General features: G+C 39.0%; 1 long non-coding RNA gene across 1 annotated transcript in view; it reads right to left on the bottom strand.

Annotated features, from left to right (window-relative positions):
• LOC146439446 (uncharacterized) overlaps positions 1 to 16,086 on the bottom strand; it is a 73,396-nt gene that overhangs the window by 10,209 nt on the left and 47,101 nt on the right. The window lies entirely within an intron of this gene.

Here is a 16,086-nt window from a genome sequence, read left to right on the forward strand (position 1 = left end):
CTTAAAACCACAAACTTCTTTTTGCAAACTAGACACTGATTTTGTGACAGTTTCTCAAGCACTTTTTAGCCAGACTGCTCCATCTTTCCCCTTACATCACTTTGGATGTCTTTACATATGGCTGGCAGGGTAGGAAAGCAGGAATATTTTAAATGATGCTACAATGGCAGTATAGCTGCCAACATAGCCTTTCACTCTACATCTATGAAATTTACTACATTTCATAAAAAATGGTTTGTGTAATTCTGTGCTGCAAAAAGAATGAACATGTTACTATTAAATAAGCTATAAAGATAAACTATAAAAAAGACACACACAAAAAAGTACATTTATTTATTTTTAATACCATGATTTGTAGGTTCAGCTCAAGGTTCTACTCAGATTTTGCAAAATGTTGGGATTGGTAAGGCTAAATGAAGAAATACAGTACCAAGTTATGCTTAAACAGCATTTAGCATGAAAGCTTCATAGTAGCTAATGCTAATATGTGTCTGAGCAAACAGACACCACACTTATGAGAAAACTCATGCTGATTGACTTAATGCACATAAGGAATGATTCTTACCTACAACTATTTTATATTTGAGTAAAACTGCAGAGGAACTGATGATATGTCAGAGAGACCTGCTGAATGTCCAGGGACACAGTGGACTTTTAAGAAGAATGAAATACAATATCATGTGCTGTTTTTAGTGCAAGTTATGACACAGACTAGGTAGAAGGTCACACAGAGTGTATCTAACATCAAAGAAAAAAAACCAGCCTCAACATTTTTATTACTTAGATTCTTATGATTCGGGGAGAAATGATCTTATTATTTTTGGATGCCTGAGTTCTGCAACTACATTAAATAAATTGCACAGTAAACTAGCTCCTGATAAAATTTTAATTGTTATTAACTGTTTTTCTGACTGCTTTTACAGATTTCAAAGTAGCTTAGTTGGGAAGGGAGCTGGTGTGTTATAAAAGCAGTTACTATTTTAAATAAAACATTTTAGTCAAATAAGCTGACTAAATTCCTTAGGATATATGATCTTGGCAAAAGATAATTCTTCCTTTTTAATGTTTATCTTTATTTCTATATGATACTGTTTCTGGAAAAGAATGGATGGAGAACCCCTTTTTGACTGAAAATTCAGAATGAAAGGGTTAATGAAGCAAGACCATGTAATGAGCATAAATACAACCATGATCAAAAGCTATATATATGTATTTAACAAGCTCACATATATGGAAATTATAGCAAAAGCCCTATCTAGGTACAAATCTATCCCATACATCCATAAGCAAAGGGCATTGCACAATCCAAAATGCAAAGGGCTTTTTGTTTTTTTTTTCCACACCAAGCACCAGATAAATGCATCCTCAGCCATGAGAAAGCCATGGGGCAGTATGTGCATTTTGCATAGAAGGCTGCATTCCATTCATGCACTGAAATTAAAGCTAAATAGAAACCGGAGTTCCTCCAGGCAAGAACCATAATTTCTAATTACCAAAGGTAAAAGATAAACTGAAAAAAAACAACATTCTTTCAGATACTGCTAAAATTATGATGTGAGTATTAGAAATATTTATCTTTCCATCCATGAGTGAAATTCTTCTGGTAACTTGGAGTTTTTCTTGGATTCTTGTTGCTGTTTCACAATCATCTAAGGCTTTATTTGTAGTCTTAGTGGTGCTTATATAATTACATAAATCTAAAAAAATAGAATGTCTGATTATTCTAAATTCCAGTTGAAATGAGTCAATTGGAAAAGGAACTATACCTCAGTATTTCAGCTACACTTCAGAGGGTCATATATTCATGTACTCAGCAGGCCACAGAATGAATGATCTTGTCACAGGAGATTATCAGGAGTTCTTTGAGATCTCAAGTATAATTAAGTGTCTAATATGGATTCACAACAGGCCAAAAAGGTAGCAGTGTCCAAATGTCTGGTAGTTCTGAAAAAACCTTAGAGCTGGATCAAGTGAGAAATGAGACTATCTCCAGTGAGAGCTTGTCTTTGAGAAAGCATTCAAGAGAGCCAAGTCTAATTAACTGGAAGTACAATTTTAAAGGTGATTAAATATGTAATTGAGGATAGGAGCAGCTAAACTCTGCCACAGATGCTTTATCTCTGTGTGGCACCACCATACATATTTCTGGGGTTTCCTACACCTTCTGCCTCCCCACAAAGCCCAGTAATCAAAACTAATTCTTCCCATAGTTGTCAAAGTGATTGCCCAGGTCCAAGGAAGCTCTATAACGCACGGGGGGTATATCCCATGCAAACTACCATGCACTGTGTGACTGACATGATGTATAGATCCATACTCTGTGTCCACGCATGGTACAGCTGTGTTTGACCTCTCTATACAAGCCAGGTACAAAACTGCCAACTCACATGTCAGTTCAGGGCATATGCAAAACACCATCTGACCTTTCACCATGGATCTCTAGGAAGGCTGAAAATCCCAGACAAATATAGAAAGTGATAAAAATTTGCCCAGGCAAGATTTCCAGGCAGAAAGAAAGGGGGCACATGCTGGGAAACAGAAAGCAAACAACAAAAAAGGGAACATGCTAGGAATGGCAGTTTTACTGTGTCAATCACAACAGTTTATGCATTCTGTTGCTGTTGGAAATTACTTAAATAAAAATTTCGAAAGTCCTCCTGCAGAAGCATGTCCTGCTACTGGTTATTTGTCACAAATGGGTGTTTTAAGGTCGCATAAGGACTCATGATTACAAATCATGTAATCAAAAGTCTATACTGTATATTAATGACAAGAGTTGGATCAAACTCAATTCAGATTCATTGCATATTTTTGCATGATTACAGTCACCTTCTTCTGTTGATCAGGTCAGGAAGGTCTTATTAAAGGCATACAACTGTAGTTTCTCTTGTTTGAGATTAAAGGAAACCTTAGGAGGAACAGCATAAAACATGCTGAGAAATTCTCTCAGTAGTTGTTCTTTACAAAAACAAAACCCTTACAAGACATGATACAAAATACTGATCATAGTAAAAATGCATGGTGTTTAAAACCAGACATAATTTTCAACCTTTTTGGAGAAGTGGTGGTACCAGTGGGATAATGAATTTCGTAGGCAGAATCCTTCACAGAGCACAGCAAATCTGACTCAACCTTTCAAGATTACAAACTGAGTAACAATAGCTCACATCTTTTCCACATGCTCTCTCTGCTGTGCTCTACAACAGACTCTTGCAGGTGAAAAGTCCCTGAGCTTTTGGCTGGTTTCCAGTCCTGGGATGTTCACTTTCCCTTTCAGTGTAGGCTAAAGGCAAAAATGGCAAAAAGAAAAAAAAAAGTGTAGGAAAATATTCAAGGCATCTCTTGGTACTGGGTCCCACTCACTAGTGTGTTATTGTGTTTGGACTGCTAAAAAAAGAAACTAAGGAACAAAATCAAAGCAGATCAGAAATCACTGTATTTCCATGCTGTAATATGCACTATATGCTACCATGAGCAGCTTGGCCACCATGCCCTTCTCCTTTGGAGAAAGCATTCTCCATCTAGCAAGAATTTGCTGAATGTTGAATGCCTCCCTACAAATTTTGAGTATCTGGGCCAAGAAATGTGCACCTGCGGATCCCAATACGCAGCTGGAGCAGCATTCCAGCAGGCTACTGCAATGACTCACCAGCTCTGATCCTGTTCACCCCTCCAAATAATGAAAAAAAATAGCTTCAAAGTCCAGTTTTTAGCCTTTTATCCAGAACCACTTGGCCACTGCTAAAAAAATTAATTACTTCCTCTGATATGTATGAAGATTCAGGATGTTTTACAGAGAACACTTTTAAAGTATATTAATCTTCACCTAAAAGTTGATTTTCATGTCAGTGCCTTAGCTTAGTCTGTTAACTTAAGCACTTGCTTTTAAAGTGCAATGTTATCTACTTAGTGCAGACTCTTCTATTTCCTTTTTTTATTCATTAGTTTGCGCAATTATCCAAATATAAGGTAGAAGAAAATCTGTACGTACATACCTACACACACACACACACACACATATATATAAAAGTAAAAGAAAACAGTAATTAAGTGATTGTCAATCTGAGACTTTTGGTCTGCACCTTCTTATTCAAACTAAACTGATGTAGGATGGACATGAACACTGTTTCTTATAAATATATAAGATCCAGATATTATCACTGATGGTTTTACATTTCAGTTCCCCTGATGCCCATGGGGTTTCCTTCTGATTTGCACTATGCTTAATGAAAGCAGAATCAGCCCTTTAAAAGATCATAATTATATGAATTTGGCCTATCCCTATACCCTTTTTCTCCTTAACCTCATAGTAAAAAAGATGAGTTCTGGGTAGAGGCCTAAAGCATGAGATTTTTAATTTGAAGGCTAATGAAATGGTAAATTATCTCAGCCTTTCCCTCCCATCAATTAAGCAATACAAAATGCTGCATTATTTGATTATGCCATTTTTTAATGAAACCTATGTTGTGGAAATGAATACTAATCGTCACATTTGGTTGCTGACAAAAAGCATATTAGTGAAAGACAGTTACTGTTGGAATCTTGTCCCCGGAAATCATAGGAAATTCTCTTTTCACTCTTTGAAACTTGGAAAAACAAACAGTGAAAACATAAGATATAGATGACCTGAGAGGAAGAACAAACAGACCTGATAAAAGTTACACAATTATTGCATACAAGAGACATTTAAGAGAAAACACATAAATGTCTGCAGTCAGCCACAGATTTGATCCAGCCCCTGCTTCCCCTCCAAGGTGCCCACAGCACAGCCCCAGTGGTGGCTGATACCAAACTTACCCCCATCTCTCAGCAGGTCTCTCACTCTGCTGCAGGCAGATCCTCAGCACATGGCCAGAGGGATGCCACCATGTGAGGGGGAGTCCTGTCTGCTCCAAACGCCAGGGCTGCACACCATCAGTGCAAGGAGTCCTCGTGCAGCAATCAGGCAATGCCCTGTTCCTACCCACCCACTGTCCCCAGTCTCCCCCTAATCACAGGCACCAGCTGTGGAGAGAGAGAGAAAGGCTGGAAGAAGATAATTTCTGCTGGAAGGTCAAGAAGCACTGTATGGATGCTGTGAAAAGAGCTTGGATGTGAGATGCAACAAAGGTGAAGTGGCTGGTGTTTTGCACCATCAGAGGGATGGCTCTCACTGTCAAATCAAGCAGTTGTAGAACCAGCCTGAGGTCTTTCTGAACTGGTGGATCCAGAAGCACTCCTGATTCCCTGAGTCAGGGCAGCCCAGTCACTTCCCAGCTGTCTACAGGAGATAAACTCAGACACATGCTGTCTCCTCCCTGCCCTGGGTTCTGCAGGAAGCAACATGGAAATGGAGCAGAGAGCTGCCATGTCCTCAGGGCAAGAGGACAGCGCTGTGTGGAGACCAGGATCCTCACTGGATACCAAAGTAGGCATTTGCCCTCAGCCTGGACACAGCCAGATGTGCCAGATGCATTTACCATGGATACTTTTGTTCCCCCGGGAATGGGAAAGATCCTTGAAAACAATGGGGTGAGGTTGGTTTGTAGCAGCTTAGAGCCCAGGGTGACCTAATGGTGCTGCAATTTCACGTACTCACATTCCTCGATTCCAACACACCATGAGCTAATCGATGATCCATTTGTATCCCCATTGGATAGCAAATAATAGGGGTTTAGATGCAAAATAGGAATGCGGCACAACAGGGGAAGTTTAAAGCTTCTATTTATTTGGGACTTCCCATATTGATATCAGCAGTGATAGGAGGGCCAACTGAGCAGGAAGGATATTATGGGCTGTTGCCTGCTTTTTTGCAACCAATTCCTTTCAAATCCGTGCAGGATGTAGCCTTGTCATCCTGTTTGAAAACATTCTTTGCATGTTGGACTTTTCAACACTAAGAGAAAAGGTGGCCAAAGGGTTTCTTATGGCCACAGGGATCAAGAGACACATATATTTGTGAGGATGAGCGTCACAGAATAACTCTTTATGTCATCCTGCTGGCTCACTGCACCTGTGCAGGCATTGTGTTTTTAGGAAGTGTTACAGTTTACAACATCCTGTACTGTGCTGCCGAAGCCACAGCTATTTACAGCACATGGAAATACTACAACATGAGAAGTGCTGGAATCTAGAAGCTCAGTGTTTCTTGATCCTTCTCTCGTGTTGATTGTCATGTCTGCACCCACAGAAATTATTCTTTAGCAGTAAGCGGATTAAGTTTGAATCAGTAATTTCCTTTCAGGTAATTCCTGCTGAGTAGAGTAAAACTCTTATACCTTGAAGAAAAGGAAGTCCCACAACAGCAAGGCATGCATAATAATGTCATTGGCACTATGTTTTGGTGAGACAATTTGATGCCCAGGCAGGACTTTCTGTTTAGGGCACATTTTGCCAAATCTCAGCAGCAAAGTACCAGTAGCACATTACACAGGAGCTAATAATGAACTATAAAGCCACCTGCTTGCATGCTGCATCATTTTAGCAGCTTGGTTTTAATGGCCTTTTCCTTTCTACATTTTTATTTCTAGTTCACTTTGAAGAGACTGCATATTTCAAAATTAATTTCCCTAACTGTTAATACTGTTCATTTGTCCATATCAAGGGGGTCTATTTATTCTAAATAACAGTGTAATTTAAAATTAATTATAAAAAACTTGCTAGTCAATGTGCTCCAAACTTGTAAATCATATTAGACATATTGCCAGGCAGAGGCAATCAACAAACCGAAACCAACAAACTTTCCTTTGAACTCAGGTGGGCTTAAGATTACCTCTCCCAGGCAAAATCCCTGGGACTGCTCCACACTAGGGAGTGCTGGAGATGGTGATTGACTTTACAGACAAAAGCTCTAATTTTGAAGTTTGCATTTTAAATATCCAACAGTTTTCCACATAACTTGAAATATTACCCCTTCTTTCTTGTTGGTCAGTGTGTGTGGAGGGATGGACTCTGTGAGGCCTGTGAGCACCCCCAAACACTCAGGAAGCCTTGTAGGGGGGTGAACCCATACTCCGACAGAATTGCATTAGAAGGATTTGTCAGCACTTGTTCTGTTTCACAACTTGGAAGTGCAGTTCCATGCAGAGAGGGTATTATTAATCAGTGTGCAATTTCTGCAGGATGTCATGAATCACAGGTTGTGGGATATCCTCCTGAAAGGCTCCATAAATTCTGACTCATTTTTAAAATAAACACAAGACAATAGCAAGCAAGACCAAACAAAGGTAAATATGAAAACACTGAGATGCAGAAATTTGTCTCCTCCCAGCTGCTCCCATCCTCCCTTCTCCTAGACACTGGAAGTGCTGAGAGCTCCGCATCCCTTCAGGAAGCATCATCTCTGCATCTTCATGTGCATATCACCAAATCAGAGCCTGAGTAAATCTTTGTTCAGGACTTCAGGAACTGGTTGGCTGTGAGTAAACACTGAATAAGACTACTTCCTTTCTTGATGGAATTCACTAAGGAATTTATTGTAATCTGCTCTGGCATTTTTCTTCAATGATGCATTTATTAAGTTGAACATGTCCTGAGAGAGTCATCACATGACATTTTTCCTCGGTGCCAAGGTCCTGTTTTCCAAAAGCTGTGCCTGTACTGCATAAAATATACAACTGAGATTTGCATATCAGTTAGAAGTCCAGTTAAAAATGGAATAGACTGAGTAGAAAAGTCATCTCTTCAAGGACAGAAATACAAGACAGCCACACATGGGTGGAAATCCAAAGCCGAGCACTAATATCCTAGCTTTAAGTTGATGTGGCTCAAACATTAAACTGACGATTAATGAATGCACCTGAAATATTTTTGAGGAACTTTAAGGTGATGGGAAAAAAGACACTCCCACTTCTTAAAAATCAGGTCAAAATGGAGGAAAATTAGATACTGAAAACAATTTCATTTTTCTGATTTATAGCCTTGAACAGACACACAGAAATCAAATATAATGATTCATGCAATGGATTTTATAAGTATTCAGACAGACTGAATAAACAAACGGTTGCAGAGCAGTGTGGTTTTCTGTTCTCTATGCAGTGTGAGCTCAGATCTGGAAAGGTTCGTTACATTCCATATTGACTGCATTTACAGGATGGCCTGTAACAAACTTTTGCACATTTTTTTAATTCCTCAGATGGTATCAATTCAAACCTATGATCTGGTTTGGGTTGACACATACGTCTGTGTAGCAAACTGAAAATTTAGACCAAATAGAAGTAGCTGGTTTTGGAGGTTTCAGAGCACTGGCCACTGCAAGTAATGAAAATCTTGTAACAAAAACACTCTGTGTGTTTCTAGTAAACTGGCAGATGTTATTAACTGACTCTATTTGTTCCACTCCAGTAGTTTTGATAGACTTAAGTTTAATACACCTATAGTAAACAACATTATTAAAAAAAGAAGACGTCAACATTTAACATACCTGATTCCAAATGAAAACCTCTAAGTGTTGTGGTAACTTAAGAAAAACAAATTATGCCAATCAAGAGAAAGAGTGTTGATTAATGTTTGGTATACACCTTCACTAAAATATGTATTCCAATCATATCAGTTTTCTTATAAGGTTGCTCAGGCCCAATAATTTAGCTAAAACAGAATGGGATTAAAAATATTTGCTAAGTGACAAAATTCCACTGAAACATAAGCACCTGATTCTGCACTAAGCTAGTGCAGACAAAATTCCTACGAATTAATGGGTGTTTTCTTATTACACTAACAATGCACTATTTGCATGTAGTTAATGGCCAGTTTGTAGGCTGTTTAGAAGATTGGTCCATATTTTTCCCAAATGATCTTCCAGGATGACAATATATTTATGTATGTGTGGGATGGCAAGGAAAGGAGAGAAGGAGTTAAGGACAGTTTTATTCTTCAGATAAAAGTATTTTTGTCTGGGGATCAAAACCCACCACTATTTATCACTAGCAAATGAATTTTTCGAACACTGTTACATTATTTCTGATTCAATTTGATCAGTGTTTTAATCACATATGGTATGTTGTTTGTTTAGACAGACGTTGGGTCATCTAATTATATAACAGAAGCATTGCTAAAAACATTACCATAACTGATGTGAAGATTATGGAAATTAAAACATACATAACAGTTATATTTGTTATTAGGTTTCCAGAAACTTTTCTGCAAATGCACTAGGTATCTTATGAAATGGAAGTTTGTTTTTTTTCTTTTTTAATAGTTCAGATTTTGCCATGCAAACCATTTTTAAGGGGTTTTTTTGTATTTTGTTTCTACTAATACTTTTCACTCTAAAATAAACACTAAATCTTTTCTGTGTGTAAGAAAAGGAGTGTAAGAAAAGGTGTGTCCTGAATTAGCTACTTCCATCTTCCTCAAATTGCAGACTCCTAAAAATTTTCCTGTGCAGATCCATACCTACTGACAATAAGCATTCTTTTCTTAATTACCATTCACAAGACCCTCAGACCTGGACACCAGGGCCCCACAGATAATGAGTTCAAAACAAGTAAAAGTAAGGTAGCAACTAACTTCTCTTAACCACTTTGGAGACACTGGGGAACAGAAAACAAGTCAGATCTTCACAGTCTTGGTGGTTTTGGTGGTTTCAAGTTTGGTTTGTGACTTGTGTAAATTGTGAACTAGGAAATATTTGTGGAACTGTGGAATAGGTAATTTTATTTTGCATTTTAAATGCAGACTTTGATATAGCTAATTCCCATTTGTGAGAAGAAATAACTGGAGGCAGACTTGGTTCGAATCTACAAGGCAGAGGACAGGAGCTGCATATGTTAACATCGTTAATACATAGAAAGGCAATTTTATGAAGTGCATTTATTTAAGTGACACCAGCATACAATTTCACACCAGCATCATGTCATTGATATTAATAGCTATTCTCAATTTACAGTAAAATCAGCTGAGAATCAATCTCATAGTACTTAAACAATGTGCGAAAGCCAACACAAGAAAACATGAATCATTCCTGTGTTTCTGGTAGAAACGGGATCTCAGAAATATATTCATGGCAAAAAAAAAAAGGTGTAATTGTTGATTTTCAAGTTCTAAGCATATGAACAGCAGAACTCTGCTCAAGTGTATCTACTCTGGTTCTGTACTGAGTTATGGGACAGACTGTGATGTCTGAGGTTGTATTTCCTGGTTTTAACTGTGTGCTCAATTGCACCATTCCGTGGTATGCTGTGGGAAAACTGGTTTGGCCTTTGTGAGTACCTGTACAGATGACACTTTGTCACATAAACACAGTAAACTACTTTCAGCTTGGCATGTTGAAGTTTTCTCTCTGCAACCTCGGTTCCAATCAGTGGTAAGGCAGGAATCCAACTTGGAGCACTGATCTGTTCCAGCTGTTGGCATTAATGCAACCTTCATTTTGGAACCAAGAGGTAAATGCAAGGCATGAGACATGTTTGAAGGCATTTTGTCAGTGACTTCTTTTTAGCCAGCAGTGTGCCTGGCTAACAACGTGCAGACACAGAGGCAGCTGATACAGATTTTCATAGCTGTGAAATCCCATAATGCTGATCAGTGATGCTGTGGTAAGGCAGTGAGCAGGAAGCAGTGAAACAACCCTGTCCTGCAGACTAGAAAGATTTCAGTCAGAAGAGTCAGATTTACAAGTAGAGGATGGTCCTATGGAGGTGTTGGAAGAGCTTGCCTCTTTACTTATCCAGTTAAGATGAAACTCCCTGCCTCGCTCGGCAGCCTCTTCCTTCTAGCACTATAAACCAGAGTAGAGCTCTAATTCTAATCTGTATGAAAATTAAGAATATGACCCAATTTCGGTTGTCTTGCTGGATTTGCAAAGTGTTTACAAAAGAGTTTAATGGAAGTGAAACTTGGGGAGAAATTGTTTAGCTGAGTGGGAAGGGTATGAGGAATATGGGATGTGCACGTGATATCTGGATTTGAGACTGAAATCTACACTGTTACCTTTGCTTTATCCTCTGTGAACTCTCATTTTCAGTAAGTAAAGGTCATGTAAAATTACTCTTTCCCAGCCCACATCCACACCCAGTCGACTTCAGCATTTCCTAATTAGGTTATATTCAATCTTTATAATGTGCTTGTAATAGATGTGGTACTTTAGCGTAATCTCAACTGATATTATTCACTTCCCAGGAATGTACAGCTGAAGCTGCTCTGCAGGCTCTGACTGAAAACAATGGGTGTGCAGCTGACAAATAGAAGTAGCTATTTTACATGCCCTGGTCTATTTGGATGCCATTGTTTAAGTCATGTCTGCTGAACAGGTATTCACATTAGAAAAACAAGCACCATTACAATTTTCTGATGTGGCAGCTATTTTTGAAACTCATTAAAGTTGCTGGTGCTTTTCCCATGCAATGAAAAACTGGAATTGCCTGTTGTAATATTGGCTGGCAGTTATGAATGGTTTCAGCTCACATTTTATAATGAAGAAGTGAGCTCATGCTATATAATTGTGGGCTATCCCCAAGAATATTTTTATTCAGCGTTATTGTCAAACTAAATTAAAACCGCCAAAGAGCCTGATTTCTCAAGATGCCAGGTGCTCTCAACTCCCACAGTAGTTAATGGAAGAGAAGAGTACTCAGCAGTTTCAGAATTGGTCCCTAAATGCTGATAGTGATGCTCAAATTTTCATATTAAGCAAGATAATTTGCAGAGCTGTTGTTCTTTTTCTTTGTGAGCATTTATTGCTAAAAGTAATATTTATTCTATATCTTATCAGTTCATTACATTTATGCGAGCTACTGCCATATTCTTTCAAATGACTTGCGGTTTACTTTTCCCCCTCTAAGCTTAAAACAAGCATTCATATCTTTTTATTGAAAATTAATTAGTGATGTATTTGAAGCTGCACTAGACATTTGTTTGCATGCCCTCCCACCAAACACAGTGGAATTTTTGTCCTCAACTCCCCGAGGTGTTCTATAAGGAAAAGTGCTCTAAGCTTAGAGGACCAAGAGAAAGCAGATTAAAAAAGGAAAGGAAAATCCCTTTGAGGCAATATGTGAACTACCACCTTCCTTTACTGGCTGAATCACCACTTCACCCCATGCAGTCCTCCAGGCATTACTGGGCAGCCTGGGAAGACTGGGGATGTGGGGGGTAAGATTGGTACCTGCACACACTCGTGCTTCCACTTGGCATTTCCCAATGCAGTAGGAAAATGCAGACTAGGGAAGCCAAATCTTGTGCAGTGTTGGAATATCCAAAACGGTTGAAAGTCAAACATCCATCACTAATGTGTACAAGGTCAGGCAAAACCCTTGCTCAAACTGTAGGTCAATTAGTCCCTCTTTTCTCCCCTGGGTCCAAAGTGTTACCACTTTGAGGATAATGAATTAAAGCCAAGTAAGGTCCTCTGGAAATCAGAGGTCATGGAACATGAGTTGAAAAAATGGGTTCCAAATAGTATAAGTCTTTCAACACCGTTTTCTAGGTATTCTGTTAAATATCCCGCTGGGAGGCTTCTTTTCGTCAAACCAAACCACATTTCTTTGGACTCTCTTCTCTGAGTGATTTCAAATATATAAAGAATTTAGATGAAAAACAGATCTGTATTTTTTCATTGTTTAAAACATGGTAGTAAATGCTCACTTCTCAGAAGAGTGATAGTGATTTTATTTATAGAAATTCCCAAAGTGACAGTTACAGAAATAATCTGTAGCAAACAAGTTGCAGAAGGCTTTTTCCCTCAGTCAGATCATATCCTTGCTTTCCAATGCTGTGTAACGATCTCCAGGAAAAGAAGCCTTATTATGTAGCTCTGATCATTGTTTTCACTTGGTAAGAGCAAACAGTGAGCATAAAGTTGGGGAAAATAACAGCCTCTAAATGGGATTGTTGTAAAGAAGATGGTCTCACTGTTCTCTGGGGTCAGTGAGAGAAGAAATTAGACTAATTTGCAGCCAAGACAGATGTAAGTTGTGTGTCTGTTTGGAAAACAGAAAAAATACAGATAGTGGAAAAAATGAGACTCTGGGGCTACCTTAGGAGGTTGTGGATTTTCCACCAGTGGATGATTTCAGGAACAGATGATAAATGAAGATGTGTAGGAATATCCTGGGTATGTGGTTGACCAATTAACCCACAGCGCCACAGGGATCTGGGAGAGGCTGTGAAAGGTGAGATTTGTATACACTATAGCAGCCATTTTCAGAGAACTCTAGAGGGGCTACATCTCCCCTGGGAAAAGAACATGGCAATAAGAGCTTGGTCCTCTATCAGGGCACAATGTGGAGTAGATTACACCAAAGTCCTTTCAGTTCTGATCCTACAGTTCTATAGTAGTCTATAGTATATTCACCTTCTGACGTAACTTACCAGAAATGTAGTGTGTTTGGACATGTGTGCATTGTAATCCACGAGTTACTAAAACATAGCCAAATATTTAGACCATTTCTAGATAGTATTGCTAAATGCTATTTAGCAATAGTGTTTCAGAATGCAATCTTCAGGAATACTGGAAAATGGAGCTTTTGAAAAAGGTCTTAGTCACATTTTCTTGTTTATGGTGGTAGTATGAATTTTTTACATTACATAATTTAACTTATTAGCTTCCAGAGCTTATGTTAATCATGTGTACTTTAGGGATCATAAAACCTTTGTCGAAGTACAGCTTTTAAACAGACAATTTCAAAGCACAGCGTAACAGATTGCTTAACAATCGTCACTAAACTCATGGTCTAGCTGTAGCTGAAAGAAGAGCAAAAGCACCACACACTTGAGTTGGCGTATATAAATAAACCCCATATTATGACTAATAGAAGTTGTCCTGATTCAGCAAAGCACTTAAACAGATACTTACATTCTCTAGATATCACAGGAACATGAAGTATTCAAGTATGCCTGCCATTTAGGAATCTTAAGACCATGCTTTAAACTCCAGTTCTAATTCCTAATGAGAGAGGTTTAAAATTACAAGGAGAGAGGGCATAAATCTGAGGCCAAAAGAGACAACAACAAAGGATTCCATCACTCCTTCCCAGTGATCAATCCAAAATCAGTATGTTTTTAATAATGCTGATGCTTCAGCTCTTAAGAAGCTGAAGAAATTCAGAATTGAAGTTCTCATAGGAACCTTGGTTCTTCCTCTGGCCCCTACATGTCTGTGCTTCAAGATTTCCCCTAACATGCTTAGCTGGGGAAGGGACTGGCATTTTTTCTGCAGAGAGACTGAAACTTTGCTCTAAACCATTACTGCCTCGAAACACAAATGGTATTGTTGTGTACATATGTAACTTTCCTATTAATATGTCCTTTGACACTACCTAAGAGAACAAACCAGTATCATTATGGCCTATGGTGGGACACTTGGGCGCAGTGCAAAGGATGTGGTCCTTGTGCTGGGGGCTGCAGCCTGCCTTTGATGACCTTGGGATGGCTAACATGGAACTGGAAAAGGTAAGAACAATGATACAAGACACCAGAAATGGCATGGCTGTGTCTTCAGGCCGAATTGTCTTTCAGGGCTAGAGTAAAGCAGTGAAAACATGCATGAATCTCAAATAGGATAAAGACAAGGGGAAACTGAAGAGGAAAAGCTGGAACAGGTGCCACAGATCAAAGGTGCAAGAGGTCACAACATGAAAGGGCACAAGAGAGAAACTTGAGCAAAACCAACTGTGGCACAGTACTGTGGCCCACAGGTTTGAAACCCAGCTCTGAAGAGAAGAACCAAGGAAAGTATTCAGAAAAGGCAGGGATGTTTGACATGACTGGAACAAACTTTTGAGTAAGCTACTGTCAAGTGTTGCCAGCCTGCTATAACAGCAAATGAATCCATGTGTCTGTTTCCTTTGTCCTCAGAAACAGTTGTGTGGATTTTCTTCAGCTTCAGCACTTGGCGCCACACACATGCATGCCCACACACAAGTCCTCTCTGAACTAAAAGGAAGCATGAGCAATGTCATCCCTTCAGTGTCTCTTTTAAAAAGTTTTAAACCACGTAAATTAGGTTCCTAAATGAGAAAGTACTCTCAAGAGTAGAGTTGGTGGATTAAAGGTAGAATGGAGTGCACTCGCACAGGATAAATAATTGAATAATTGCAAAGTTGGAAACATATCCAAAGAAGCCAGGAATTATTACAGAATTCTTTTTTCTTTTGCTTACACAAACTTTATAATAGCTATTTTCTCTGACTGTCCTTTTGCATAAACTGCGAGCAGCCTCTGGGCTGCTCTCAAATTTACTTTGGCTTCTGCAATAGCACTTAAGAATTACTGGAACTGTGCAGTCTCTTGCCATGCCTTCAGTACTGTCGGAGGCTGGGGCACAGAGCCATCCCAATCCCCTGGGCAGCACAGGGGCTGCTGCCTCCAACCACCTGCTCGGTCACTGCCTGCTCCCACCTGGGAGGCTGCACACCAGGCACTGGGAGGGACTGCTCGCACAAAACCCTTGCTCCTGTGGAGCAAGCAACTTCATCCTTGGCTATTAAATATGTGGGTTTTTTCTTTTTCTAACATAGTGATATGTAAATCAAATGGCTAAAAAGAATTTCATAAATTGAAAAGAGTTCAGCAGTTAGAGACTGTGAAAAATGTGAAAGGGTATTATTTTCTCCATAAGTTTTATTTCAGATAGCTGGATTGGGCAATGCATGGCATGATGCTTCCTGCCCAGAGACATCACTCTGGATGCATAAGGGCACAGAGGTCTGTCGGCATGCTTAATATTACAGTCTCAACACCTTGAAATGAACATGTTCTCTAAATTTGGGTACTGTATTTTCAAAAAAAAAGAAAATACAATTACCCTGTGGTAATGTGCTTTAGTGTCAGAGTGCTCCAATGCAAAGAGAGCAAAGGGGAAAATTCTCTCACCCAGATGTGGGTATGTAAACGTATTTTAAACTACGTCTGTGTTTACATACAATGCATCCACTGTTTACACTGATTTTAAAATGCCATATGTAATGAAAATTATGCAAATATTTAGAAAAATACCGTAGACTGGGTAAGGTATATACCACACTTAATATTTCAGTTAAGGGCACATGCAGTGCTTGCATGGCAGTGCCAAAAGTAACATTTTGAAAAATGACCCTTGGATGAAACTGTCAGGCACAGAGTGTTGAGTCCAAGTACCTGCCAACAGAAACCTTTGGGAGGATGTCACTG

The sequence above is a fragment of the Lichenostomus cassidix genome, chromosome 3 (assembly GCF_008360975.1).
Source record: "Lichenostomus cassidix isolate B80296 chromosome 3, HeHo_3.0, whole genome shotgun sequence".
Classification (NCBI taxonomy): Eukaryota; Metazoa; Chordata; class Aves; order Passeriformes; family Meliphagidae; genus Lichenostomus; species Lichenostomus cassidix.